Below are 26,402 nucleotides of genomic sequence, written 5' to 3' on the forward strand. Positions count from 1 at the left end.
GCTGACGTGGTACCAGCTTGCTGCATTACCTGACGTATAGAAGGCTGGTGGAGGGATGCCACGAAGTGGGACGTCTACGGCGATTCCTCGCTGAAACATTCTGACGTCCGGGGTCACCCATGTGGCGAAACTACATCTCCAACAGCCTGACGAAACTTTCTAACGTCTGGGATAATAATATGGCAAGATGACCCATCCGGGGTCACCCATTCTAACGTCCGGGGTCACCAATGTGGCGAGGCGAAGAAACCACACGTTGCTGTGCTAGTGGAGATCTTTACTCTTCGCATGCCATCACAAAACTGATACAACAACGTCCAAAACAGCAAAGACAAAGCCAACAGGTTCAAAGCATCAAAGGATCATAGCATCATGCCTACTGGGTGAGAGACATGGTCCTAGTGTCCGCCACAACAAGATCATTACTGTATCATTGTTTAGTGTAGCAACGTTGTCTATCTTTAAATGCAAGATCAGTACGATATCGTTGTTTAATGTAGCAACGTTGTCTATCTTTAAATGCAAGATCATTACGATATCGTTGTTTAGTGTAGCAACGTTGTCTATCTTTAAATGCAAGATCAGTATGATATCATTGTTTAATGTAGCAACGTTGTCTATCTTTAAATGCAAGATCATTACGATATCGTTGTTTAGTGTAGCAACGTTGTCTATCTTTAAATGCAAGATCAGTACGATATCGTTGTTTAATGTAGCAACGTTGTCTATCTTTAAATGCAAGATTACTATATCGTTGTTTAATGTAGCAACGTTGTCTATCTTTAAATGCAAGATCAGTACAATATTGTTGTGTAATGTAGGAGCGCTGTCGGATCCTGAAGCAATTATCTGTCCTATAACGATTTGAAATGAGGGAAAGGGATTTCCTCCTATAGAGCTGGTCGATCATGTAACGCTGTCTGATGTAGTACTTTTGTTTTAAACTGTAATTTAGGTCTTGTCGATAGCGAGTTGTGATATAACACTTTTTACGTTGTCTTAGTTCTGCATTTTGACTGTACTTTTTTGTTTCATGTTCTTAGTTTTCCGCTGTAGTACGTTTCCAGAGTTAACATTCATCTTTTCCTGTGCCTTTATGCGTCTTTGGAATTTTCTTTTTCTTGCTCTACTCATTTTTGACAAATCTTGCAGCACTTTACCTGATGTTGGGCAAAGCACCTTATTGTTGTCGTTCGTCAGATCAGTGCATTGTTTTGCAGCATTAGGCGCTGGCTCTTTCGTACGAGAACTTGTAATGGTCTCAGCAACCGCTCGGCTCGTGTTGACACATTCCTATTGCGCCATCGGTGGAGGACGCTCTGCACAAGGCACCATCTCATGATCATCAGCAGTGACATCTACAGATGCAAAAATAACGGGTATCATCTCGTAACGAGAATCACAATTGGCGTTCGATATTGTGAAAGACTTAATCAATGTGTCTATCAGATCATTCAAGCATGTAAAAAGCATCATAATAGCTTTGCTATCTTGAACAGGGAGGCCATCACATCCTCTGCTATGCGGATCAAAAATCCCAAACCTGCCTTTACGGTCTTGAAAGACAGCTATGCACAGTGATTGCATAATCAAAAGAGCAAAGTTTACCTCTGCAGTCAAGCACTGAAGTCTATCACGAAGATTCGGATAATACACATCACCACAAAAAGAGGTCAACATGCCACACAATGAAAGACTCTTTATTAACATGTGCTGTTTTGAAAACCCACTTACAATTTCTGGAAGTTCATCGGTAGTCAAGAAATCATGAACAAAGCGACTTTCTGCTGCAACTTAGTCATAACACTTACATACAGTTCATGGCCCCGTTTGAGAACAAGATCAAGATGTGAGCTGGTCAGGTGATCTAACTCCTGCAGGAATGCCAGAAATATAACAAAGTTAGCCACACACTGGCTGTTTCTCCATTTGCCATATCTGCGATGGGCTTGGCTGTGAGAGGCCAACACATATGTTACCTTAGGTCGGACAGGTGCCAATCCATCACCACTTTCAACGTGTGCTTCACTGGCACGGTTACCAGTCTCTGAAAAGGATGCCTCATTCAGGCATGCATCAATCTCTGATATAGGTGCCTCACTTAGGCATGTATTCATCTCTGATATGGGTGCTTCGGTAGAACAAAAATCAGAGCGTGCAAGAGTTGCTTGGGAGCCACAACGTCGCTGCCAGCAAGACTTTACCACTTGAGATTTTTTGCTCTTCCTCTGCAATGCTTTTAATCTGATGGGGTGAGATAGAAAGAAGGAAGAGACAAAAAGGTAGAGCAGCAACAAAGAGGGGTGTTTGGGGTCAGGTAAAGAAGATCTTCTGAAAGAAAAAAAAACACGTTTAAATAATCCGACAGGCAAGTTCATAAGCATAATGCATTTCATGTACAAGACAAAAGTGCCAGAATATTGAACCCCATAAAACCTTTTACATTCAAATGTAGCATCATTCTAGATCAGGCGAGGCCATATGCTAGATTTTTTAATCTGCCCTAGGGAACGTGAAGAAATTATCAGGAGAATAATATTAATATCCTGAAGGATAGCAGAACTATTAGTACATTAAAATAGTAACTATCAGAATTGAGGGGGGGGACAACAACTTAATTTTGTTAATTCAATTTTCAGTTGTTAAATGATTTTAATAGTTAAATGCACGGGACTTGACTGCTTGAATTTTTCTCTTTAATTATCTAATGAAATATCACATTTTCATCTTTCATTTTTCCTATATTATTCCTAGGATTTTTTTTTACTATTTGTCTATTTCTTTTCATTTTAATTTTTATTTATATTACTATTATGTTTAGATAACAAATTCAGCAGTGTGTTAAACTATTACATTTACAAAATCAAACAATTTATAGAATCAATAATGAAGTGTTTAATGTTCCGAAATTAGAGCGGCCGTTTTGTCAAATTTTAGAACCCTTTGTGACTGGAGGAGCCATTGTTTCTTTACATAATTGTTGTTGCATAAGTGGTCACTGTGTCTGGGGTATAGGTGCGCGGGGTAGGGTTGAGGAGATAATTGGGAACTTATTTAAGGACAGGTGTGTTGGCAGCGCGGAGGTCATACGGTTTTTACCACACCGCTACAACGCAAAGAACGCAAGGAAAACGCCACACCACGCCACCAAACAATTCAAGCGCTCAATGCTATGCATGACTAATAATTGGAAACATCACAAGGATAAGATCTGGATTCGAGCACATCATTTACTCACCATTTCATTGCTGCACGTAAAAAATCTCCCTTCCCGCACCCACCTGAACGGCTAAACTTGGGTCACTGGATTAGTCGCTGCAGTGACCGTCAAGTCAAAAATTTTGCCCACCCCCGTTTTCGATGGATAAAAAGCAGGAAGTTTGTCAGGTAAACACCCTACATAAACTCGTGAATTAAAAGCATGTTTTTTGTTCAATTATTATATATCACTTTCTCAAACCTGACATATGAACACAATACAGTGCAGAAAAAAAATATTTCCTTTCAAGCCCCATACAAAGTATTATAGCATAATGAACAATGAAGAAAAGGAAAGGTCAATAGGAATATGTAGAATAATCAAGTGTTGCAGTCACAGGCAGGGAGTTGAGTCTCTGGAGAAAACTGTTTTTGATCCTGCTGGTCTGGGCTCAGGGGCCATGCAGTTTTCTTCCCAATTGGCAGCAGGCTGAAGAGGCTGTGGGTCAGGCAGGAAGGGGAGGGACCCCCCGCGATCCTAATAGCTTTGCGGGTGAGACGCGTGTTGTAGATGTCCAGTAGAGTAGGAAAGGTTATGCTTATGTATATGATTATCCTGTCAGCTGCTTGCACAAGGAGTGTGACGACAGGACACGGTGCAGGCACCATACCACACGGTGATGTAGCTGCTAAATAGTAGTGCTCGTACTAGGCATGGGCCAAAAACCATGTTGACAGTTAACTGCAGTGTGAAAAGGTTAAGTAATACCACACTGAAATTCTTATTCTGTACACTTCCCCGACCAGACTACATTACATAATCAAGCAAAGAATTAAGTAGACAATAAAACAAAATAAAAAAAATGCAGTAACAGAGCAATAGGGGCACTACTAATGAATGACTAATAAATGAATAGACTTACTGTACATTCTGAGTATATTATGGAGTAGATGGAGTGGAAGAAACTTAAGGTTTCAATAATGGCTAATGCTGTTTATAACCAGTAATTAGTGTCTTTTTTTTCTTTTCTTTCTTGGAACAGGGCAGTTTATGATAGGCTTCTTGCATAGTTGTCCCAACAAGCTGCCTTTGAAAACAATTCAAAGGCAATTGCAGTTGTTAGGGCCCGAGCAGTGACCACTGCGAGGTCCCTATTGTTCCTCCCCAGATTATTAGGGCCCGAGCAGTGACCACTGCGAGGTCCCTATTGTTCCTCCCCAGATTATTATTATTATTATTATTAGGGCCCGAGCAGTGACCACTGCGAGGTCCCTATTGTTCCTCCCCAGATTATTATTATTATTATTAGGGCCCGAGCAGTGACCGCTGCGAGGTCCCTATTGTTCCTCCCCAGATTATTATTAGGGCCTTAGCAGCTACCGCTGCGAGAGCCCTCTTGTTTTTCTCCGGATTATTAGGGCCCGAGCAGCTACCGCTGCGAGAGCCCTCTTGTTTTTCTCCGGATTATTAGGGCCCGAGCAGCTACCGCTGCGAGAGCCCTCTTGTTTTTCTCCGGATTATTAGGGCCCGAGCAGCTACAGCAGCGAGAGCCCTCTTGTTTTTCTCCGGATTATTAGGGCCCGAGCAGCTACCGCTGCGAGAGCCCTCTTGTTTTTCTCCGGATTATAATGATTAGGGCCCGAGCAGCTACCGCTGCGAGAGCCCTCTTGTTTTTCTCCGGATTATTATTATTAGGGCCCGAGCAGCTACCGCTGCGAGAGCCCTCTTGTTTTTCTCCAGATTATTATTATTAGAGCCCGAGCAGCTACCGCTGCGAGAGCCCTCTTGTTTTTCTCCGGATTATTATTAGGGCCCGAGCAGCTACCGCTGCGAGAGCCCTCTTGTTTTTCTCCGGATTATTATTATTATTATTATTATTAGGGCCCGAGCAGCCACCGCTGCGAGAGCCCTCTTGTTTTTCTCCGGATTATTATTTAGGGCCCGAGCAGCTACCGCTGCGAGAGCCCTCTTGTTTTTCTCCGGATTATTAGGGCCTGAGCAGCTACCGCTGTGAGAGCCCTCTTGTTTTTCTCCGGATTATTAGGGCCCGAGCAGCTACCGCTGCGAGAGCCCTCTTGTTTTTCTCCGGATTATTATTATTAGGGCCCGAGCAGCTACCGCTGCGAGAGCCCTCTTGTTTTTCTCCAGATTATTCTTCTTCTTATTATTATTATTATTAGGGCCCGAGCAGCTACCGCTGCGAGAGCCCTCTTGTTTTTCTCCAGATTATTATTCTTATTATTATTAGGGCCCGAGCAGCTACCGCTGCGAGAGCCCTCTTGTTTTTCTCCGGATTATTATTATTATTATTATTATTATTATTATTATTATTATTAGGGCCCGAGCAGCTACCGCTGCGAGAGCCCTCTTGTTTTTCTCCAGATTATTATTAGGGCCCGAGCAGCTACCGCTGCGAGAGCCCTCTTGTTTTTCTCCAGATTATTATTAGGGCCCGAGCAGCTACCGCTGCGAGAGCCCTCTTGTTTTTCTCCGGATTATTAGGGCCCGAGCAGCTACCGCTGCGAGAGCCCTCTTGTTTTTCTCCAGATTATTATTATTATTATTATTATTATTATTTACTGTGCAGCGCTTTTCCATTTTTGAGGGCCTAAACATGCACGAAAAGTCACCAAAATTTGCACATTTGTCGGGCCCGGTGAAAAATTGGATATTTTTGTGTTTCCCAAAACAATGCAAAAAAATGGCTCTGCAGCGCCACCTAAGGTCGAAAAAGAGCACCTGGTCCCGGCCCGTTTGACCTAGAGCTACGAAAATTTTTAGGCATATGAAGGACCTAGAGAGCTACAAAAAAGTCAGCGTGAGCCATGTGCTCAGATGTACAGAAAATGAGTTATGAATTTTTTAATGTGCATTTTTGGCCCAACAAATTACTACAATTGTTGTAGCCAATTTGTAGTAATTTTTGCACGTTTGCAGGTCCCAAACTGCTCCTTGTTTCTCCTAAACGCTTTACTCAATCGCCTTCAAATTTGCTGTGGTCCATATTCACACGTAGAAGCACAAGTGGGCAAAATTTGGTGCAGATCCGCTGGCATATATGATAGGGGCGTGGCTTCAAATTATGTGTTCAATTTTTCCTTCGCCAAGAGGGACAAAAACCTTAATAACTTTGTTGTACTAGCTTAAAAAAATCTAAAACTTCATAGACACATGGAAACTTATGTCTTTAACACCTTTAAAAAAAGTTTTTTTGAATACCTACTAGCGCCGCCTAGTGGTTTATTAAAATGTCATTTTTTACACTTTCATGTATTGTGCTCAGTCTGTTTGAGTAAAACAAGTGAAAATTGGTCAGAATATCATTAAGACATGGAATATTAAGATTTTAAAATTTTATGACTTTTCGATAATGGGCGTGGTCTGCACGCCACTTCAAAGTCAGATGACTCGCCAAAACGAAAAAAGTGGCTGTAATTGGCCCCAAAATGGCCTTATGAGTGGAAAATAGCCTCTCACTCCCGGCTCGTTTGACCTACAGCTACAAAAATTTGTAGCCTTATGTAGGACCTCGAGCCCTACAAAAAAGTCAGCGTGAGCCATATGCTCAGATGTACAGAAAGAGAGTTATGAATTTTTGAATGTGCACTTTTGGCCCGTTTTTGCTCATTTGCAGGTCCCGAACTGCTCCTTTTTTCTCCCAAACGCTTGACCCGATCGACTTCAAATTTGCTGTGATGTTTTATCTGACTGTGAGGCACAATTGTTCAAATTTTCGTGACGATCCGCAATCAAATATGTTGGGGGCGGGTCTTCATATTAAGCCTTTGATGATTACTTTGCCACATGTGAAACAAACCTTTATAACTCAGCTTTCCAAGCTTGGAAAAATCTGAAACTTCACAGACACATGAAGACTCAAGCCCTTAACACATGTGTTTAAAAAGATCTTAAATTGCTTATAAGGCCACCTAGTGGCAAACAAAAATGTCAGTCTGATGTCTCACCAAAATGAACAAAGTTGCTGTGTTTGGTCCCAGATGGACTTATCTTGTCTAAACTTCATATATTTGATGGGTTTCCAATGCTGAATACACCTATCAACGTATTTTTTGTTATAGTGCGAGCGCCACCTAGTGGCAGCCAAAAAAATAGCATTTTATAACGTTTTTATGTGTTTAGCTGAGCCCTTTGAAGTAATATCGCTGAAATTAAGTCTGACAAGCCTCTAGACAGCCTTGCTGACCTCCACCAAATTTTACGAAGTTTCGATAATGGGCGTGGCCTCTATGACCATTTTCATTCCGAAGCTTTATCTGTCCAGTAAAATTTTGCTGTAATATGACCCAGATGATCTGATCTTCTCACAATTTCACACATTGGATAAAAATTTTCTCCTGAACATATCGACAAAAATATATTCCAGTTTAAAGCTAGCGCCACCTAGTGGCTGCAAAAAATGTCATTAGTCGAAAGATTACAGTCAATCCTGTTTGGTTTGACCTACAGCTATGAAACTTTGTAGGCAAATGAAGGACTGCAAGACCTACAAAAAAGTCAATAGAAGTGATGTGCAAGGATGTACAGAAAAATTATGAATTTTTTTAATTAAAGTTTTGTCCCATTCTTAGACATTAGCTGGTCTCAAACTAGTGCCTTTTTCTCTTAAATGGTTCACCCCATTACCTTCAACTTTGGCATGAATCATTATCCAACTGAGGGGCACACATAGTCCAAATATCGTGAAGATCTCTTGACATAAAAGATGGGGGCGGAGCTTCAAATTATGTTTAATACTTCCTTTGCCAAGAGTGACAAAAATCTTAATAACTCAGCTATGACAGCTTCAAACCATATGAAACTTTCCTGGGCCTTTAAAAGTAATGCAATCATACAGCTATGTGATAAACTTTCAAATCATTTACAGCGCCACCCAGTGGCGGACAAAAATCTCATTTTTTATACTTTTATGTACTGTGAAATGCCTGTTTGACTAAATGACCTCAAAAATGGTCAGAAAAGCTATGACACATTGGAAAATTAAGGTTCCCAACTTTTATGACTTTTCAATAAAGGGCGTGGCCTCTATGCCAACTCAAAATCCGATGTCTCGTGAAAACGGTAAAAGTTGCTGAAAATGGACCTAGACGATCTGATATTTTTAAAACTTCATATATGGGATGGGACTCCAATGTGAAACACACCTACATGCCAATTTTTTATCATAGTACGAGCGCCACCTAGTTGCAGCAAAAAAAAGCCAATCCTTAATGTTTTTATGTACTCTGCTGTGCCCCTTGAAGTGATATCCCTTAAATGTTTTCTGAAAAGCCAGTGGCCATGCCTTATGCCCTCCACAAACAGTACGATGTTTCGACAGTGGGTGTGGCCTATATGGCATTGAAAGTCACAACATTGGAACAATAAAAGCTGCAGTAACTCCACCCACATTGTCCCACCTTGACTAAATTTTACATATTTGGTAAGAGTCCTGCACTGAAGTCATCTACAACTACTTTTTCATCGTTCATAGTCCTTGTTCATACCCCGACCTGTTCATACCCCAACATGCACAGGTCTGCGAGGGCCCTTTATAGCTGCTTGCAGCTCTAGTTAGGGCCCGAGCAGCTACCGCTGCGAGAGCCCTCTTGTTTTTCTCCAGATTATTATTATTAGGGCCCGAGCAGCTACCGCTGCGAGAGCCCTCTTGTTTTTCTCCAGATTATTTAGGGCCCGAGCAGCTACCGCTGCGAGAGCCCTCTTGTTTTTCTCCGGATTATTATTATTATTATTATTAGGGCCCGAGCAGCTACCGCTGCGAGAGCCCTCTTGTTTTTCTCCGGATTATTATTATTATTATTATTATTATTATTATTATTTACTGTGCAGCGCTTTTCCATTTTTGAGGGCCTAAACATGCACGAAAAGTCACCAAAATTTGCACATTTGTCGGGCCCGGTGAAAAATTGGATATTTTTGTGTTTCCCAAAACAATGCAAAAAAAATGGCTCTGCAGCGCCACCTAAGGTTGAAAAAGTGCACCTGGTCCCGGCCCGTTTGACCTAGAGCTACGAAAATTTTTAGGCATATGTAGGACCTAGAGACCTACAAAAAAGTCAGCGTGAGCCATGTGCTCAGATGTACAGAAAAAGAGTTATGAATTTTTGAATGTGCATTTTTGGCCCATTTTTGCACGTTTGCAGGTCCCAAACTGCTCCTTGTTTCTCCTAAACGCTTTACTCAATCGCCTTCAAATTTCCTGTGGTCCATATTCACACATAGGGGCACAAGTGGGCAAAATTTGGTGCAGATCCGCTGAGATATATGATAGGGGCGTGGCTTCAAATTATGTGTTCAAATTTTCCTTCGCCAAGAGGGACAAAAACCTTAATAACTTTGATGTACTAGCTTAAAAAAATCTAAAACTTCATAGACACATGGAAACTTATGTCTTTAACACCTTTAAAAAAAGTTTTTTTAAATACCTACTAGCGCCGCCTAGTGGTTGATTAAAATGTCATTTTTTACAATTTCATGTATTGTGCTCAGTCTGTTTGAGTAAAACAAATGAAAATTGGTCAGAATATCATTAAGACATGGAATATTAAGGTTTTAAAATTTTACGACTTTTCGATAATGGGCGTAGTCTGCACGCCACCTCAAAGTCAGATGACTCGCCAAAACGAAAAAAGTGGCTGTAATTGGCCCCAAAATGGCCTTATGAGTGGAAAATAGCCTCTCACTCCCGGCCCGTTTGACCTAGAGATCCAAAAATTTGTAGCCTTATGTAGGACCTTGAGCCCTACAAAAAAGTCAGCGCGAGCCATGTGCTCAGATGTACAGAAAGAGAGTTATGAATTTTTGAATGTGCACTTTCGGCCCGTTTTTGCTCATTTGCAGGTCCCGAACTGCTCCTTTTTTCTCCCAAACGCTTGACCCGATCGACTTCAAATTTGCTGTGATGTTTTATCTGACTGTGAGGCACAATTGTTCAAATTTTTGTGATGATCCGCCATCAAATATGTTGGGGGCGGAGCTTTATAGTATGCCTTTGATGATTACTTTGCCACATGTGAAACAAACCTTTATAACTCAGCTTTACAAGCTTAGAAAAATCTGAAACTTCACAGACACATGGAGACTCAAGCCCTTAACACAAGTGTTTAAAAAAATCTTCAATTGCTTATAAGGCCATCTAGTGGCAAACAAAAATGTCAGTCTGATGTCTCGCCAAAACGAACAAAGTTGCTGTGTTTGGTCCCAGATAGTCTTATCTTTTCTAAACTTCGTATATTTGATGGGTTTCCAATGCGGAATACACCTATCAACGTATTTTTTGTTATAGTGCGAGCGCCACCTAGTGGCAGCCAAAAATATAGCATTTTTTAAACGTTTTTATGTGTTTAGCTGAGCCCTTTGAAGTAATATAGCTGAAATTAAGTCTGAAAAGCCTCTAGACAGCCTTGCTGACCTCCACCAAATTTTACGAAGTTTTGATAATGGGCGTGGCCTCTATGACCATTTTCATTCCGAAGCTTTATCTGTCCAGTAAAAGTTGCTGTAATTTGACCCAGATTATCTGATCTTCTCACAATTTCACACATTGGATGAAAATATTCTCCTGAACATATCGACAAAAATATATTCTAGTTTAAAGCTGGCGCCACCTAGTGGCTGCAAAAAATGTCATTAGTCGAAAGATTACAGTCAATCCTGTTTGGTTTGACCTACAGCTATGAAACTTTGTAGGCAAATGAAGGACTGCAAGACCTTCAAAAAAGTCAGTAGAAGTGATGTGCTAGGATGTACAGAAAAATTGTTATGAATTTTTTTATTGTGCAGTTTTGTCCCATTCTTAGACATTAGCTGGTCTCAAACTAGTGCCTTTTTCTCTTAAACGATTCACCCCATTACCTTCAACTTTGGCATGAATCATTACCCAACTGAGGGGCACACATAGTCCAAATATCGTGAAGATCTCTTGACATAAAAGATGGGGGCGGAGCTTCAAATTATGTTTAATACTTCCTTCGCCAAGAGTGACAAAAATCTTAATAACTCAGCTATGACAGCTTCAAACCATCTGAAACTTTCCTGGGCCTTTAAAAGTAATGCAATAATACAGCTATGTGATAAACTTTCAAATCATTTACAGCGCCACCCAGTGGCGGACAAAAATCTCATTTTTTATACTTTCATGTACTGTGAAATGCCTGTTGGACTAAATGAACTAAAAAATGGTCAGAAAAGCTATGACACATTGGAACATTAAGGTTCTCAAATTTTATGACTTTTCATTAAAGGGCGTGGCCTCTATGCAAACTCAAAGTTTGATGTCTCGCCAAAACGGTAAAAGTTGCTGTAATTGGACCTAGATGATCTGATGTTTGCAAAACTTCATATATGGGATGGGAGTCCAATGTGAAACACACCTACAAGCCTATTTTTTATCACAGTACGAGCGCCACCTAGTGGCAGCAAAAAATATAGCAAATCCTTAATGTTTTTATGTCCTCTGCTGAGCCCCTTGAAGTGATATCCCTTAAATGTTTTCTGAAAAGCCAGTGGCCATGCCTTATGCCCTCCACAAATCAGTACGATGTTTCGACAGTGGGTGTGGCCTATATGGCATTGAAAGTCACAAAATTGGAACAATAAAAGCTGCAGTAACTCCACACACATTGTCCCACCTTGTATAAATTTTACATAATTGGTAATAGTCCTGCACTGAAGTGATCTACAACAAATTTTTCATCATTCATAGTCCTTGTTCATACCCCGACCTGTTCATACCCCAACGTGCACAGGTCTGCGAGGGCCCTTTATAGCTGCTTGCAGCTCTAGTTATTATTATTATTATTATTTACTGTGCAGCGCTTTTCCATTTTTGAGGGCCTAAACATGCACGAAAAGTCACCAAAATTTGCACATTTGTCGGGCCCGGTGAAAAATTGGATATTTTTGTGTTTCCCAAAACAATGCAAAAAAAATGGCTCTGCAGCGCCACCTAAGGTCGAAAAAGTGCACCTGGTCCCGGCCCGTTTGACCTAGAGCTATGAAAATTTTTAGGCATATGTAGGACCTAGAGACCTACAAAAAAGTCAGCGCGAGCCATGTGCTCAGATGTACAGAAAAAGAGTTATGAATTTTTGAATGTGCATTTTTGGCCCATTTTTGCACGTTTGCAGGTCCCAAACTGCTCCTTGTTTCTCCCAAACGCTTTATTCAATCGCCTTCAAATTTGCTGTGGTCCATATTCACACATAGGGGCACAATTGGGCAAAATTTGGTGCAGATCCGCTGACATATATGATAGGGGCGTGGCTTCAAATTATGTGTTCAATTTTTCCTTCGCCAAGAGTGACATAAACCTTAATAATTTTGATGTACTAGCTTAAAAAAATCTAAAACTTCATAGACACATGGACACTTATGTCTTTAACACTTTTAAAAAAAGGTTTTTTAAATACCTACAAGCGCCGCCTAGTGGTTGATTAAAATGTCATTTTTTACACTTTCATGTATTGTGCTCAGTCTATTTGAGTAAAACAAGTGAAAACTGGTCAGAATATCATTAAGACATGGAATATTAAGGTTTTAAAATTTTACGACTTTTCGATAATGGGCGTAGTCTGCACGCCACCTCAAAGTCAGATGACTCGCCAAAACGAAAAAAGTGGCTGTAATTGGCCCCAAAATGGCCTTATGAGTGGAAAATAGCCTCTCACTCCCGGCCCACTTGACCTAAAGCTACAAAAATTTGTAGCCTTATGTAGGACCTCGAGCCCTACAAAAAAGTCAGCGCGAGCCATGTGCTCAGATGTACAGAAAGAGAGTTATGAATTTTTGAATGTGCACTTTTGGCCCGTTTTTGCTCATTTGCAGGTCCCGAACTGCTCCTTTTTTCTCCGAAACGCTTGACCCGATCGACTTCAAATTTGCTGTGATGTTTTATCTGACTGTGAGGCACAATTGTTCAAATTTTTGTGACGATCCGCCAACAAATATGTTGGGGGCGGGGCTTTATATTATGCCTTTGATGATTACTTTGCCACATGTGAAACAAACCTTTATAACTCAGCTTTACAAGCTTAGAAAAATCTGAAACTTCACAGACACATGGAGACTCAAGCCCTTAACACAAGTGTTTAAACAAAACTTCAATTGCTTGTGAGGCCATCTAGTGGCAAACAAAAATGTCAGTCTGATGTCTCGCCAAAACGAACAAAGTTGCTGTGTTTGGTCCCAGATGGTCTTATCTTTTCTAAACATTACATATTTGATGGATTTCCAATGCGGAATACACCTATCAACGTATTTTTTGCTATAGTGCGAGCGCCACCTAGAGGCAGCCAAAAACATAGCATTTTTGAAACTTTTTTACGTGTTTAGCTGAGCCCTTTGAAGTAATATCGCTGAAATTAAGTGTGACAAGCCTCTAGACAGCCCTGCTGACCTCCACCAAATTTTACAAAATTTCGATAATGGGCGTGGCTTTTACGTCCATTTTCATTCCGAAAATTTAACGGACCAGTAAAAGCTGCTGTAATTTGACCCAGATGATCTGATCTTCTCACAATTTCACACATTGGATGAAAATCTATTCCTGAAGACATCGACAAACATATATTCCAGTTTAAAGCTAGCGCCACCTAGTGGCTGCAAAAAATGTCATTAGTCGAAAGATTGGAGTCATTCCTGTTTGGTTTGACCTAACACTATAAAAGTTTTTAGGCATATGTAGGATTGTAAGACCTACAAAAAAATCAATAGGAGTGATGTGCTAAGATGTACAGAATAATTTTTATGATTTTTTTTTATGTGCAATTTTGCCCCATTCTTAGACATTAGCCCGTCTAAATCTCGTGCCTTTTTCTCTTAAACGGTTCACCCGATTAACTTCTACGTTGGCATGGACTATTAGCAGATATAGCGGCACAAATCTCCCAAAAATTGTGAAGATCCCATGACTTGTAAGATGTGGGCGGAGCTTCAAATTGTTTTGAATATTTCCTTCGCCAAGAGTGACAAAAACCTTAATAACTCAGCTGTTTCAGCTTCAAATCTAGTTAAACACTTGCAGGGAGTTAAAAAGTCATGCCCCAATACAGCTATGTGATAAACATCCAAATCATTTACAGCGCCACCTAGTGGCGGACAAAAATCTAATTTTTTACACTCTCATGTACTGTGCAATGTCTGTTTGACTACATGAACTAAAAAATGGTCAGAAAAGCTATGACACAGTGGAGAATGAAGGTTCTCAACTTTTATGATTTTTCAATAAAAGGCGTGGCCTGTATGCCAGCTCAAAGTCCGATTTCTCACCAAAACGGTAAAAGTTGCTGTAATTGGACCTAGATGATCTGATGTTTGCAAAACTTCATATATGGGATGGGAGTCCAATGTGAAACACACCTACAAGCCTATTTTTTATCATAGTACGAGCGCCACCTAGTGGCAGCAAAAAAATATAGCAAATCCTTAATGTTTTTATGTACTCTGCTGAGCCCCTTGAAGTGATATCCCTTAAATGTTTTCTGAAAAGCCAGTGGCCATGCCTTATGCCCCCCACAAATCAGTACAATGTTTCGACAGTGGGTGTGGCCTATATGGCATTGAAAGTCACAAAATTGGAACAATAAAAGCTGCAGTAACTCCACACACATTGTCCCACCTTGTCTAAATTTTACATATTTGGTAATAGTCCTGCACTGAAGTGATCTACAACAAATTTTTCATCATTCATAGTCCTTGTTCATACCCCGACCTGTTCATACCTCAACGTGCACAGGTCTGCGAGGGCCCTTTATAGCTGCTTGCAGCTCTAGTATTCTTATTAGGGCCCGAGCAGCTACCGCTGCGAGAGCCCTCTTGTTTTTCTCCAGATTATTATTATTATTATTATTATTATTATTATTATTTACTGTGCAGCGCTTTTCCATTTTTGAGGGCCTAAACATGCACGAAAAGTCACCAAAATTTGCACATTTGTCGGGCCCGGTGAAAAATTTGATATTTTTGTGTTTCCCAAAACAATGCAAAAAAAATGGCTCTGCAGCGCCACCTAAGGTTGAAAAAGTGCACCTGGTCCCGGCCCGTTTGACCTAGAGCTACGAAAATTTTTAGGCATATGTAGGACCTAGAGACCTACAAAAAAGTCAGCGCGAGCCATGTGCTCAGATGTACAGAAAAAGAGTTATGAATTTTTGAATGTGCATTTTTGGCCCATTTTTGCACGTTTGTAGGTCCCAAACTGCTCCTTGTTTCTCCTAAACGCTTTACTCAATCACCTTCAAATTTGCTGTGGTCCATATTCACACATAGGGGCACAAGTGGGCAAAATTTGGTGCAGATCCGCTGGCATATATGATAGGGGCGTGGCTTCAAATTATGTGTTGTATTTTTCCTTCGCCAAGAGGGACATAAACCTTAATAACTTTGATGTACTAGCTTAAAAAAATCTAAAACTTCATAGACACATGGAAACTTATGTCTTTAACACCTTTGAAAAAAGTTTTTTCAAATACCTACTAGCGCCGCCTAGTGGTTGATTAAAATGTCATTTTTTACACTTTCATGTATTGTGCTCAGTCTGTTTGAGTAAAACAAATGAAAATTGGTCAGAATATCATTAAGACATGGAATATTAAGGCTTTAAAATTTTACGACTTTTCGATAATGGGCGTAGTCTGCACGCCACCTCAAAGTCAGATGACTCGCCAAAACGAAAAAAGTGGCTGTAATTGGCCCCAAAATGGCCTTATGAGTGGAAAATAGCCTCTCACTCCCGGCCCGTTTGACCTAGAGCTCCAAAAATTTGTAGACTTATGTAGGACCTCGAGCCCTACAAAAAAGTCAGCGCGAGCCATATGCTCAGATGTACAGAAAGAGAGTTATGAATTTTTGAATGTGCACCTTTGGCCCGTTTTTGCTCATTTGCAGGTCCCGAACTGCTCCTTTTTTCTCCCAAACCCTTGACCTGATCGACTTCAAATTTGCTGTGATGTTTTATCTGACTGTGAGGCACAATTGTTCACATTTTTGTGATGATCCGCCATCAAATATGTTGGGGGCGGGGCTTTATATTATGCCTTTGATGATTACTTTGCCACATGTGAAACAAACCTTTATAACTCAGCTTTACAAGCTTGGAAAAATCTGAAAATTCACAGACACATGAAGACTCAAGCCCTTAACACAAGTGTTTAAAAAAATCTTCAATTGCTTATAAAGCCATCTAGTGGCAAACAAAAATGTCAGTCTGATGTCTCGCCAAAACGAACAAAGTTGCTGTGTTTGGTCCCAGATGGGCTTATCTTTTCTAAACTTCATATATTTGATGGGTTTCCAATGCGGAATACACCTATTAACGTATTTTTTGTTATAGTGCGAGCGCCACCTAGTGGCAGCCAAAAATATAGCATTTTTTAAACATTTTTATGTGTTTAGCTGAGCCCTTTGAAGTAATATCGCTGAAATTAAGTCTGAAAAGCCTCTAGACAGCCCTGCTGACCTCCACCAAATTTTACGAAGTTTCGATAATGGGTGTGGCCTCTACGGCCATTTTCATTCCGAATTTTTATCTGTCCAGTAAAAGTTGCTGTAATTTTACCCAGATGATCTGATCTTCTCACAATTTCACACATTGGATGAAAATATTCTCCTGAACATATCGACAAAAATATATTCCAGTTTAAAGCTAGCGCCACTTAGTGGCTGCAAAAAATGTCATTAGTCGAACGATTACAGTCAATCCTGTTTGGTTTGACCTACAGCTATGAAACTTTGTAGGCAAATGAAGGACTGCATGCCCTACAAAAAAGTCAATACAAGTGATGTGCTAGGATGTACAGAAAAATTGTTATGAATTTTTTTAATGTGCAGTTTTGTCCCATTCTTAGACATTAGCTGGTCTCAAACTAGTGCCTTTTTCTCTTAAATGATTCACCCCATTACCTTCAACTTTGGCATGAATCATTATCCAACTGAGGGGCACACATAGTCCAAATATCGTGAAGATCTCTTGACATAAAAGATGGGGGCGGAGCTTCAAATTATGTTTAATACTTCCTTTGCCAAGAGTAACAAAAATCTTAATAACTCAGCTATGACAGCTTCAAACCATCTGAAACTTTCCTGGGCCTTTAAAAGTAATGCAATTATACAGCTATGTGATAAACTTTCAAATCATTTACAGCGCCACCCAGTGGCGGACAAAAATATCATTTTTTATACTTTTATGTACTGTGAAATGCCTGTTTGACTAAATGAACTAAAAAATGGTCAGAAAAGCTATGACACATTGGAACATTAAGGTTCTCAACTTTTATGACTTTTCATTAAAGGGTGTGGCCTCTATGCAAACTCAAAGTCTGATGTCTCCCCAAAACGGTAAAAGTTGCTGTAATTGGACCTAGATGATCTGATGTTTGCAAAACTTCATATATGGGATGGGAGTCCAATGTGAAACACACCTACAAGCCTATTTTTTATCATAGTACGAGCGCCACCTAGTGGCAGCAAAAAATATAGCAAATCCTTAATGTTTTTATGTACTCTGCTGAGCCCCTTGAAGTGATATATCCCTTAAATGTTTTCTGAAAAGCCAGTGGCCATGCCTTATGCCCCCCACAAATCAGTACAATGTTTCGACAGTGGGTGTGGCCTATATGGCATTGAAAGTCACAAAATTTGAACAATAAAAGCTGCAGTAACTCCACACACATTGTCCCACCTTGTCTAAATTTTACATATTTGGTAATAGTCCTGCACTGAAGTGATCTACAACAAATTTTTCATCATTCATAGTCCTTGTTCATACCCCGACCTGTTCATACCCCAACGTGCACAGGTCTGCGAGGGCCCTTTATAGCTGCTTGCAGCTCTAGTTAGGGCCCGAGCAGCTACCGCTGCGAGAGCCCTCTTGTTTTTCTCCAGATTATTATTATTATTATTATTATTATTATTATTATTATTATTATTTACTGTGCAGCGCTTTTCCAATTTTGAGGGCCTAAACATGCACGAAAAGTCACCAAAATTTGCACATTTGTCGGGCCCGGTGAAAAATTGGATAATTTTGTGTTTCCCAAAACAATGCAAAAAAAATGGCTCTGCAGCGCCACCTAAGGTTGAAAAAGTGCACCTGGTCCCGGCCCGTTTGACCTAGAGCTACGAAAATTTTTAGGCATATGTAGGACCTAGAGACCTACAAAAAAGTCAGCGCGAGCCATGTGCTCAGATGTACAGAAAAAGAGTTATGATTTTTTGAATGTGCATTTTTGGCCCATTTTTGCACGTTTGCAGGTCCCAAACTGCTCTTTGTTTCTCCTAAACGCTTTACTCAATCACCTTCAAATTTGCTGTGGTCAATATTCACACATAGGGGCACAAGTGGGCAAAATTTGGTGCAGATCCGCTGACATATATGATAGGGGCGTGGCTTCAAATTATGTGTTCAATTTTTCCTTCGCCAAGAGTGACATAAACCTTAATAACTTTGATGTACTAGCTTAAAAAAATCTAAAACTTCATAGACACATGGAAACTTATGTCTTTAACACCTTTGAAAAAAGTTTTTTTAAATACCTACTAGCGCCACTTAGTGGTTGATTAAAATGTCATTTTTTACACTTTCATGTATTGTGCTCAGTCTGTTTGAGTAAAACAAATGAAAATTGGTCAGAATATCATTAAGACATGGAATATTAAGGTTTTAAAATTTTACGACTTTTCGATAATGGGCATAGTCTGCACGCCACCTCAAAGTCAGATGACTCGCCAAAACGAAAAAAGTGGCTGAAATTGGCCCCAAAATGGCCTTATGAGTGGAAAATAGCCTCTCACTCCCGGCCCGTTTGACCTAAAGCTACAAAAATTTGTAGCCTTATGTAGGACCTCGAGCCCTACAAAAAAGTCAGCGCGAGCCATATGCTCAGATGTACAGAAAGAGAGTTATGAATTTTTGAATGTGCACTTTTGGCCTGTTTTTGCTCATTTGCAGGTCCCGAACTGCTCCTTTTTTCTCCCAAACGCTTGACCCGATCGACTTTAAATTTGCTGTGATGTTTTATCTGACTGTGAGGCACAATTGTTCAAATTTTTGTGACGATCCGCCAACAAATATGTTGGGGGCGGGCCTTTATATTATGCCTTTGATGATTACTTTGCCACATGTGAAACAAACCTTTATAACTCAGCTTTACAAGCTTAGAAAAATCTGAAACTTCACAGACACATGGAGACTCAAGCCCTTAACACAAGTGGTTAAACAAATCTTCAATTGCTTGTGAGGCCATCTAGTGGCAAACAAAAATGTCAGTCTGATGTCTCGCCAAAACGAACAAAGTTGCTGTGTTTGGTCCCAGATAGTCTTATCTTTTCTAAACATTACATATTTGATGGATTTCCAATGCAGATTACACCTATCAACGTATTTTTTGCTATAGTGCGAGCGCCACCTAGTGGCAGACAAAAAAATAGCATTTTTGAAACATTTTTACGTGTTTACCTAAGCCCTTTGAAGTAATATCGCTGAAATTAAGTGTGACAAGCCTCTAGACAGCCCTGCTGACCTCCACCAAATTTTACGAATTTTCGATGATGGGCGTGGCCTTTACGTCCATTTTCATTCCGAAAATTTAACGGACCAGTAAAAGCTGCTGTAATTTGACCCAGATGATCTGATCTTCTCACAATTTCACACATTGGATGAAAATCTGTTCCTGAAGATATCGACAAACATATATTCCAGTTTAAAGCTAGCGCCACCTAGTGGCTGCAAAAAATGTCATTAGTCGAAAGATTGGAGTTATTCCTGTTTGGTTTGACCTAACACTATAAAAGTTTTTAGGCATATGTAGGATTGTAAGACCTACAAAAAAGTCAATAGAAGTGATGTGCTAAGATGTACAGAATAATTTTTATGATTTTTTTTTATGTGCAATTTTGCCCCATTCTTAGACATTAGCCGGTCTAAATCTAGTGCCTTTTTCTCTTAAACGGTTTACCCGATTAACTTCTACGTTGGCATGGACTATTAACAGATATAGCGGCACAAATCTCCCAAAAATTGTGAAGATCCCATGACTTGTAAGATGTGGGCGGAGCTTCAAATTGTTTTGAATATTTTCTTCGCCAAGAGTGACAAAAACCTTAATAACTCAGCTGTTTCTGCTTCAAATCATGTGAAACACTTGCAGGGAGTTTAAAAGTCATGCCCTAATACAGCTATGTGATAAACATCCAAATCATTTACAGCGCCACCTAGTGGCGGACAAAAATCTAATTTTTTACACTCTCATGTACTGTGCAATGTCTGTTTGACTACATGAACTCAAAAATGGTCAGAAAAGCTATGACACATTGGAACATTAAGGTTCTCAACTTTTATGACTTTTCATTAAAGTGCGTGGCCTCTATGCCAACTCAAAATCTGATGTCTCGCGAAAACGGTAAAAGTTGCTGTAATTGGACCTAGATGATCTGATGTTTGCAAAACTTCATATATGGGATGGGAGTCCAATGTGAAACACACCTACAAGCCTATTTTTTATCATAGTACGAGCGCCACCTAGTGGCAGCAAAATATATAGCAAATCCTTAATGTTTTTATGTACTCTGCTGAGCCCCTTGAAGTGATATCCCTTAAATGTTTTCTGAAAAGCCAGTGGCCATGCCTTATGCCCCCCACAAATCAGTACAATGTTTCGACAGTGGGTGTGGCCTATATGGCATTGAAAGTCACAAAATTGGAACAATAAAAGCTGCAGTAACTCCACACACATTGTCCCACCTTGTCTAAATTTTACATATTTGGTAATAGTCCTGCACTGAAGTCATCTACAACTACTTTTTCATCGTTCATAGTCCTTGTTCATACCCCGACCTGTTCATACCTCAACGTGCACAGGTCTGCGAGGGCCCTTTATAGCTGCTTGCAGCTCTAGTTTCCTCTTGTTTTTCTCCAGATTATTATTCTTCTTATTATTATTATTTACTGTGCAGCGCTTTTCCATTTTTGAGGGCCTAAACATGCACGAAAAGTCACCAAAATTTGCACATTTGTCGGGCCCGGTGAAAAATTGGATATTTTTCTGTTTCCCAAAACAATGCAAAAAAAATGGCTCTGCAGCGCCACCTAAGGTCGAAAAAGTGCACCTGGTCCCGGCCCGTTTGACCTAGAGCTACGAAAATTTTTAGCCATATGTAGGACCTAGAGACCTACAAAAAAGTCAGCGCGAGCCATGTGCTCAGATGTACAGAAAAAGAGTTATGAATTTTTGAATGTGCATTTTTGGCCCATTTTTGCACGTTTGCAGGTCCCAAACTGCTCCTTGTTTCTCCCAAACGCTTTACTCAATCGCCTTCAAATTTGCTGTGGTCCATATTCACACATAGGGGCACAAGTGGGCAAAATTTGGTGCATATCCGCTGACATATATGATAGGGGCATGGCTTCAAATTATGTGTTCAATTTTTCCTTCGCCAAGAGTGACAAAAACCTTAATAACTTTGATGTACTAGCTTAAAAAAATCTAAAACTTCATAGACACATGGAAACTTATGTCTTTAACACCTTTAAAAAAAGGTTTTTTAAATACCTACTAGCGCCGCCTAGTGGTTGATTAAAATGTCATTTTTTACACTTTCATGTATTGTGCTCAGTCTGTTTGAGTAAAACAAATGAAAATTGGTCAGAATATCATTAAGACATGGAATATTAAGGTTTTAAAATTTTACGACTTTTCGATAATGGGCGTAGTCTGCACGCCACCTCAAAGTCAGATGACTCCCCAAAACGAAAAAAGTGGCTGTAATTGGCCCCAAAATGGCCTTATGAGTGGAAAATAGCCTCTCACTCCCGGCCCGTTTGACCTAGAGCTCCAAAAATTTGTAGCCTTATGTAGGACCTCCAGCCCTACAAAAAAGTCAGCGCGAGCCCTATGCTCAGATGTACAGAAAGAGAGTTATGAATTTTTGAATGTGCACCTTTAGCCCGTTTTTGCTCATTTGCAGGTCCCGAACTGCTCCTTTTTTCTCCCAAACGCTTGACCCGATCGACTTCAAATTTGCTGTGATGTTTTATCTGACTGTCAGGCACAATTGTTCAAATTTTTGTGATGATCCGCCATCAAATATGTTGGGGGCGGGGCTTTATATTATGCCTTTGATGATTACTTTGCCACATGTGAAACAAACCTTTATAACTCAGCTTTACAAGCTTAGAAAAATCTGAAACTTCACAGACACATGGAGACTCAAGCCCTTAACACAAGTGTTTAAAAAAATATTCAATTGCTTATAAGGTTATCTAGTGGCAAACAAAAATGTCAGTCTGATGTCTCGCCAAAACGAACAAAGTTGCTGTGTTTGGTCCCAGATGGTCTTATGTTTTCTAAACTTCATATATTTGATGGGTTTCCAATGGGGATTACACCTAACAACGTATTTTTTGTTATAGTGCGAGCGCCACCTAGTGGCAGCCAAAAATAGAGCATTTTTTAAACGTTTTTATGTGTTTAGCTGAGCCCTTTGATGTAATATCGCTGAAATTAGGTCTGAAAAGCCTCTAGACAGCCCTGCTGACCTCCACCAAATTTTACGAAGTTTCGATAATGGGCGTGGCCTCTACGACCATTTTCATTCCGAAGCTTTATCTGTCCAGTAAAAGTTGCTGTAATTTGACCCAGATGATCTGATCTTCTCACAATTTCACACATTGGATGAAAATATTCTCCTGAACATATCGACAAAAATATATTCCAGTTTAAAGCTAGCGCCACCTAGTGGCTGCAAAAAATGTCATTAGTCGAAAGATTACAGTCAATCCTGTTTTGTTTGACCTACAGCTATGAAACTTTGTAGGCAAATGAAGGACTGCAAGACCTACAAAAAAGTCAATAGAAAAGATGTGCTAGGATGTACAGAAAAATTGTTAAGAATTTTTTCAATGTGCAGTTTTGTCCCATTCTTAGACATTAGCTGGTCTCAAACTAGTGCCTTTTTCTCTTAAACGATTCACCCCATTACGTTCAACTTTGGCATGAATCATTATCCAACTGAGGGGCACACATAGTCCAAATATCGTGAAGATCTCTTGACACAAAAGATGGGGGCGGAGCTTCAAATTATGTTTAATACTTCCTTCGCCAAGAGTGACAAAAATGTTAATAACTCAGCTATGACAGCTTCAAACCATCTGAAACTTTCCTGGGACTTTAAAAGTCATGCAATAATACAGCTATGTGATAAACTTTCAAATCATTTACAGCGCCACCCAGTGGCGGACAAAAATCTCATTTTTTATACTTTTATGTACTGTGAAATGCCTGTTTGACTAAATGAACTCAAAAATGGTCAGAAAAGCTATGACACATTGGAACATTAAGGTTCTCAACTTTTATGACTTTTCAATAAAGGGCGTTGCCTCTATGCCAACTCAAAATCCCATGTCTCGCGAAAACGGTAAAAGTTGCTGTAATTGCACCTAGACGATCTGGTATTTTTTAAAACTTCGTATATGGGATGGGAGTCCAATGTGAAACACACCTACAAGTCTGATTTTTATCATAGTACGAGCGCCACCTAGTGGCAGCAAAAAATATAGCAAATCCTTAATATTTTTATGTACTCTGCTGAGCCCCTTGAAGTGATATCCCTTAAATGTTTTCTGAAAAGCCAGTGGCCATGCCTTATGCCCTCCACAAATCACTACGATGTTTCGACAGTGGGTGTGGCCTATATGGCATTGAAAGTCACAAAATTGGAACAATAAAAGCTGCAGTTACTCCACCCACATTGTCCCACCTTGTCTAAATTTTACATATTTGGTAAGAGTCCTGCACTGAAGGGATCTACAACTAATTTTTCATCATTCATAGTCCTTGTTCATACCCCGACCTGTTCATACCCCAACTTGCACAGGTCTGCGAGGGCCCTTTATAGCTGCTTGCAGCTCTAGTTATTATTATTATTATTATTTACTGTGCAGCGCTTTTCCATTTTTGAGGGCCTAAACATGCACGAAAAGTCACCAAAATTTGCACATTTGTCGGGCCCGGTGAAAAATTGGATATTTTTGTGTTTCCCAAAACAATGCAAAAAAAATGGCTCTGCAGCGCCACCTAAGGTCGAAAAAGTGCACCTGGTCCCGGCCCGTTTGACCTAGAGCTACGAAAATTTTTAGCCATATGTAGGACCTAGAGACCTACAAAAAAGTCAGCGCGAGCCATGTGCTCAGATGTACAGAAAAAGAGTTATGAATTTTTTAATGTGCATTTTTGGCCCATTTTTGCACGTTTGCAGGTCCCAAACTGCTCCTTGTTTCTCCTAAACGCTTTACTCAATCGCCTTCAAATTTGCTGTGGTCCATATTCACACATAGAGGCACAAGTGGGCAAAATTTGGTGCAGATCCGCTGACATATATGATAGGGGCGTGGCTTCAAATTATGTGTTCAATTTTTCCTTCGCCAAGAGTGACATAAACCTTAATAACTTTGATGTACTAGCTTAAAAAAATCTAAAACTTCATAGACACATGGAAACTTATGTCTTTAACACCTTTAAAAAAAGTTTTTTTAAATACCTACTAGCGCCGCCTAGTGGTTGATTAAAATGTCATTTTTTACACTTTCATGTATTGTGCTCAGTCTGTTTGAGTAAAACAAATGAAAATTGGTCAGAATATCATTAAGACATGGAATATTAAGGTTTTAAAATTTTACGACTTTTCGATAATGGGCGTAGTCTGCACGCCACCTCAAAGTCAGATGACTCGCCAAAACGAAAAAAGTGGCTGTAATTGGACCCAAAATGGCCTTATGAGTGGAAAATAGCCTCTCACTCCCGGCCCGTTTGACCTAGAGCTCTAAAAATTTGTAGCCTTATGTAGGACCTCGAGCCCTACAAAAAAGTCAGCGCGAGCCATGTGCTCAGATGTACAGAAAGAGAGTTATGAATTTTTGAATGTGCACTTTTGGCCCGTTTTTGCTCATTTGCAGGTCCCGAACTGCTCCTTTTTTCTCCCAAACGCTTGACCCGATCGACTTCAAATTTGCTGTGATGTTTTATCTGACTGTGAGGCACAATTGTTCAAATTTTTGTGATGATCCGCCATCAAATTTATTGGGGGCGGGGCTTCATATTATGCCTTTGATGTTTACTTTGCCACATGTGAAACAAACCTTTATAACTCAGCTTTACAAGCTTGGAAAAATCTGAAACTTCACAGACACATGGAGACTTAAGCCTTTAACACATGTGTTTAAAAATATCTTGAATTGCTTATGAGGCCACCTAGTGGCAAACAAAAATGTCAGTCTGATGTCTCGCAAAAACGAACAAAGTTGCTGTGTTTGGACCCAGATAGTCTTTTCTTTTCTAAACTTCATATATTTGATGGGTTTCCAATGCGGAATACACCTATCATCGTATTTTTTGTTATAGTGCGAGCGCCACCTAGTGGCAGCCAAAAACATAGCATTTTTTAAACGTTTTTATGTTTTTAGCTGAGCCCTTTGAAGTAATATCGCTGAAATTAAGTCTGAAAAGCCTCTAGACAGCCCTGCTGACCTCCACTAAATTTTACGAAGTTTCGATAATGGGCGTGGCCTCTACGACCATTTTCATTCCGAACCTTTATCTGTCCAGTAAAAGTTGCTGTAATTTGACCCAGATGATCTGATCTTCTCACAATTTCACACATTGGATGAAAATATTCTCCTGAACATACCGACAAAAATATATTCCAGTTGAAAGCTAGCGCCACCTAGTGGCTGCAAAAAATGTCATTAGTCGAAAGATTACAGTCAATCCTGTTTGGTTTGACTGATAGCTATGAAACTTTGTAGGCAAATGAAAGACTGCAAGACCTACAAAAAAGTCAATAGAAGTGATGTGCTAGGATGTACAGAAAAATTGTTATGAATTTTTTCAATGTGCAGTTTTGTCCCATTGTTAGACGTTAGCTGGTCTCAAACTAGTGTCTTTTTCTCTTAAACGATTCACCCCATTACCTTCAACTTTGGCATGAATCATTATCCAACTGAGGGGCACACATAGGCCAAATATCGTCAAGATCTCTTGCCATAAAAGATGCGGGCCGAGCTTCAAATAATGTTTAATACTTCCTTTGCCGAGAGTGACAAAAATCTTAATAACTCAGCTATGACAGCTTCAAACCATCTGAAACTTTCCTGGGACTTTAAAAGTCATGGAATAATGCAGCTATGTGATACACT

The 26,402-nt window shown here is 40.0% G+C and overlaps 1 long non-coding RNA gene across 6 annotated transcripts in view; it reads right to left on the bottom strand.

Annotated features, from left to right (window-relative positions):
* LOC148411271 (uncharacterized) overlaps positions 1 to 26,402 on the bottom strand; it is a 65,014-nt gene that overhangs the window by 754 nt on the left and 37,858 nt on the right. For 3 of the 6 annotated variants that reach the window (XR_015867993.1, XR_015867994.1, XR_015867991.1), the window contains exons 3-4: positions 1,980 to 2,331; positions 30 to 1,874 (exon numbers count right to left, since the gene is read on the bottom strand). This is a non-coding gene — a long non-coding RNA (uncharacterized LOC148411271). The remainder of the gene's footprint in view (positions 1 to 29; positions 1,875 to 1,979; positions 2,332 to 26,402) is intronic. The other 3 variants (XR_015867996.1, XR_015867995.1, XR_015867992.1) reach the window with 2 other exon arrangements.

This window comes from Hippichthys cyanospilos, chromosome 15, assembly GCF_059441005.1.
Source record: "Hippichthys cyanospilos isolate Australia breed blue-spotted pipefish chromosome 15, RoL_Hcya_1.0, whole genome shotgun sequence".
NCBI lineage: Eukaryota > Metazoa > Chordata > Actinopteri > Syngnathiformes > Syngnathidae > Hippichthys > Hippichthys cyanospilos.